This window comes from Propithecus coquereli, unplaced genomic scaffold (genome assembly GCF_000956105.1).
Source record: "Propithecus coquereli isolate 6110/MARCELLA unplaced genomic scaffold, Pcoq_1.0 Scaffold241, whole genome shotgun sequence".
Classification (NCBI taxonomy): domain Eukaryota; kingdom Metazoa; phylum Chordata; class Mammalia; order Primates; family Indriidae; genus Propithecus; species Propithecus coquereli.
This window is the reverse complement of record NW_012147964.1, coordinates 3247770-3252024: the sequence shown is the minus strand read 5'-3', so window position 1 is coordinate 3252024 and position 4255 is coordinate 3247770.

The following is a 4255-nucleotide window of genomic DNA, read 5'->3' as shown; positions in this document are numbered from 1 at the left end:
GGGGGGGGAGGGAAAGAATGAAGAAGTGACGTGCGCAGAGGCCGGCGCGGGCGCGCGACTTTCCCCTTAAAGATGTACACCCCGGGTGCCTCGGGGGTGTCCCACGTCACTCTCTCTCCCCTCTCCCCCCAGAGCCAGACAGGGGCTGCCGTCCCCCAGTGAGAGGGGCTTGGGTCCAACGGCCCCTCCCCTGGCCAGAAGGGCCTGGGGCTAATGCGGGGCCCTCCAAGAACCTGCACTCTCTGCAGCTGCAGCCAAAGGGGCAGGGGCGGGTTGGCCTGGCACCCTTGCACCCTCAGTTTCCCCAGCACCCCCGGAGGATGGCGTCCACCAGAATTGCCAGCTGGCTGGATAAACCCTTGCAACCTCTTCCCGGGTGTAATTCCTACCCAGCCCCGCCACGTGCCCATTTCACAGATGGGGAAAGGGAGGCAGGGTGAGTGTGGCTTGGAGCCAGCCTGTCTGGCCATGGAGCCTAAATTCTCAAAGCTCTGTTGTTCTCCCTCTAGAATAACAGGGTGCAGACCTAGGCTCCCCTGAGTCTGAGGATCCCCCCTCTCCCACTGGGGGGCATCCGATGATGAGGCCCCAGCCCTCCCCAGTTCACTCCCTGAATGCTCCCAGCCTCACCCAGAGGCTGCCACATCTCCTGTTCCCACCTCAGGAGTCCTCCCCTATAAAGTGGCCCAAACGGTGCCCACCCCATGGGGTCGGTCGGCTTAAGGAAAATGACCCTTAGCAGAGTGAATGTCCACTAAGACATTCTTAGAAAGCTTGGTCATTGGGAGTCATCTCCGTGAGTGTCCTGAGGCTAAGAGATATCCTCTCAACCAACCCAGGGCAGCTGCCCCATCCCCAGGGGACATGCAAGACGCCTGTAGCCCCGTTATCTTGTGTTACGGCAGAGGAAACTGAGGCCCAGAGAACAGACACCATTGCTCAGGCCGGGACAGCTGAGCTAGAAGCAGCAGGATTCCCGGAGCGCACGTTCCCTGGGCCCTGCCGGCTCCCCGCCGCATGGGGTGACGTTATTCAAACGGTGCTTAGCACCTCGTGAGCACGCCATAAATATTTTTTTAAAAAACCCACCGCGTAGCTGTGGGGGGCATTTAAACCCCCAGGAGGTATGGGGAGGGGGGTGTCTGGGTATCCGAATGCCGACATAACATAAAGCAGTATTTTATTAAAACATGCTACAAACACGTCTAGGGCAGAATCTGAACTTCGAAGACATTGAAGACATTTAAAAGTTGAACTTGACTCAGACCCTTCTCCCGGCCTGCAAAGACCCCGCGGTTCCGTGCCCCGCCCCCACTGCCTGCAACCTTCAATGGGGCTTAGCTCAGGTCCCTTTCACACCAGCGTCCCTTCTGAAGGTGAAATTTACAGAACGCGGCTTGCCCCTCTAGGAACCTCAGTGTCCTCATCTGTAACATAGCAATGACTCCAGGACGCACCTCGGCAGACTGGGGCGGTTGGAGTCGTTTAGACAGGTGTGCAGGGTGCGTTAATATCACTGGTGGCGGTGGCAGCTGGTAGATGCTGCTGCGAGTGCGTGAACAGCAGCAAATACCCCAGTTTGGGCAGGAGGGACCCCTGCAGCACGCATAGTAGGTGCATTAAATGCAGAGCGGGCCAGTTGTGACGCAGGGTTGCTGCCTGGTCTGTGTGTCCTCCGGCCAGCAAGTTCTGCCCCTCCATGAAACGGGATGACGACAGCTGGGAACCTTCTGGGCTGTGGGCGAACCAGCAGATACCTGAGCGACCATCGTAACAGCAGTGCCCTGTGCATGGCAGTTTCTTTAAGAAGCAATTGGTGGATTCGGACCTGCGTGTGTGTGTGTGTGTGTGTGTGTGTGTGTCTAGGGCCTAGAAGGTGGGTACATGATTCATCTCCTGGCACTTTGGAGTACAATCTGGCTCATTTGTTGAAAAGTAAAAAATGTCCTCCCCCCCTACAATTAATTCACACACAGGCTTCTCTGTAACTGTCTCAGGTACAGGTGCGCAAAGGGGCCGACTACCACCCGATGACACTAATTGCCAACAATTTGGAAGCAGCCACTATGTCCATGTGTGACAGGCCAGTTCAGCAATCCTGGCATGGGCACAGGGTGGGCACCATTGACATTTGAGGCCAGACCCTTCTCTGGGGTGGGGCCGTCCTGGGCACTGCAGGGTGCCTGGCCCCACCACACTCCATGCAGGCAGCACCCCCCCCCCAGTCGTGACAACTGCAAATGTCTTTAGATATTGCCAAGTGTCCCCTCGGGGCAGAAATCACTCCTGGTTCAAACACACTGCTGTCCACTCAACAAGGAAACTCAAGATCTCATTTAGGGTTTTTAAAAGAATACACATGTATTTAGGAACATATGCAGGTGTCCTTTGTAGGAATATGCATGTGTCCTTTATGAAAACACACAGACGCCGCATCCTATGAGTACGTACATATACTTTTTAAAAGGATGCACGTCTGTTCGTTGTGACAATGCTCTGAGAAAGCTCTGCATGGTAATGACCTTGCAGTGGGCTTCCATTTGTACTTGAGATACTTTTGTATCCTCTTCATATGTTTAGCAATGGCTTCTGTAATTGAAATGAAACTTACAAAAAGTGAGCGCCAGTCACACAGCGGCTCAGGCAGGGTGGATAGGCGACCTCGCCCCACAGCCGCACCACAGCTACTACAGCCAGAGAAAAAAGGACACGATGTGCAGGGTACACGGGGCCAGCCTGTGTGCTAAAATCCTACTGCGTGCACGGTGGTGACAATGCCACCTCCCTGCAGCCTTGCAAGGGGTCCTGTGTGGTTCCCATTTTACAGATGAGAACCTGGGTTTGGAGAAGGGGATGTCAGGGGCAAGAGAGGTAACAGAGGGCTGGGACACTGGGCTGGTGGGGACATACGCACACCACAGGGACACACAAACTACAGCACACAGACACACAAACGCATCACACACATCACAGACACACAACACACAGACTTAATCAGGCACAGACACACACCTTTGCAGACACAGGTATAAAGACACAAACACACACAGAGACTCACATAAAAACAGACGCACACACACAGAGACTTCCCCACACCTGGCCTCAAATAGCCCCTCAGAGAAGAGTGGGCAGAGACACGCAGACGCACAGACTCACACAAAGACCCTCCCCATCACACACACACATAGCCACAAACACAACACCCTCACCATTCCCCACAAGACACCTCTTCGCACCCACACGTGGACACAACTGCCCTCACACAAGTGCACACACAACCACGAACACACAGATGTGTCCACCATCACACACACCCCCACACAACCACACACTCCTACAGGCATACACACGTGGTGTCCACACACAGCACGCACACCCTGCTCCTCCCGCGTGGCTGTCCCTACCAACTCCCCCCAGAGGCCCTGCAAGGGACACAGTGGGGACATGGAAGGGGAGGAGGGTGGCATGTGGTTGTCTTTTCCCCCTGAAGTGCAGGTGCCTGTGTCTATCTCTGCAGGGGTCTGTGTGTCAGTGTGGCTGTGTGTGCACCTGTGTGTGCAGAGCTACGCAGACACATGCTCCACGAGGGTGTCTCCAGGTGTGTGCTTCGAGTGTGCCACACACGTGTCCCACTGTGCACAAGGCAGGGACTGGGGACAGAGGGGAATGATGTGTCCTGCAGGCCAGGGTGCCCAACCGCCCAGGAGTGCTGTGGGAGAGTGTTGTGTGTCTGAGGCCGGGAGCGGGTGCAGGGGGTGGCCATAACCCAGTGTGACCCTGGGTGTTGTGTGTGGGTCCGTGTGTCATTGTGGGACTGGTCCTTCACCCCTTCCCAAACAGCCCCGCGAAATGGGATGGGAGTTTCAAGAAAAAAGCAGAGAGGGCAGTTTGGCCTTGGGGTTTTTATATTTAGAAAATTGTATCAAACGCCCCGGGGGTGGGGTGCGGCGGGGATTCCCCTGGAGGCGAGAAAACAACTCCTTGTGCCCGCCCCGGGCAAGTGCAGAACGCAGGGCTGGGGGCCCCTGGGTCTCCCCAGCATAGCAGCGTGAGAGGGGTCTCCCTGGCCACTCCCCAGGCCCAGCGTGCGCTTCTGCAACCACCCACCCCCTCGGGACTTCCACGGTGCGGAGGGAGGGGGGACCCCCGCCGCCCCGCCCCCCTCAGGGCAGGTCCCCGCGCAAGCGCAGCCCCTGGCGAGCGACGTCGGTGCACGGAGTGATCGCGTCCCGGCGCCACCTCGCGCCCAAACCTC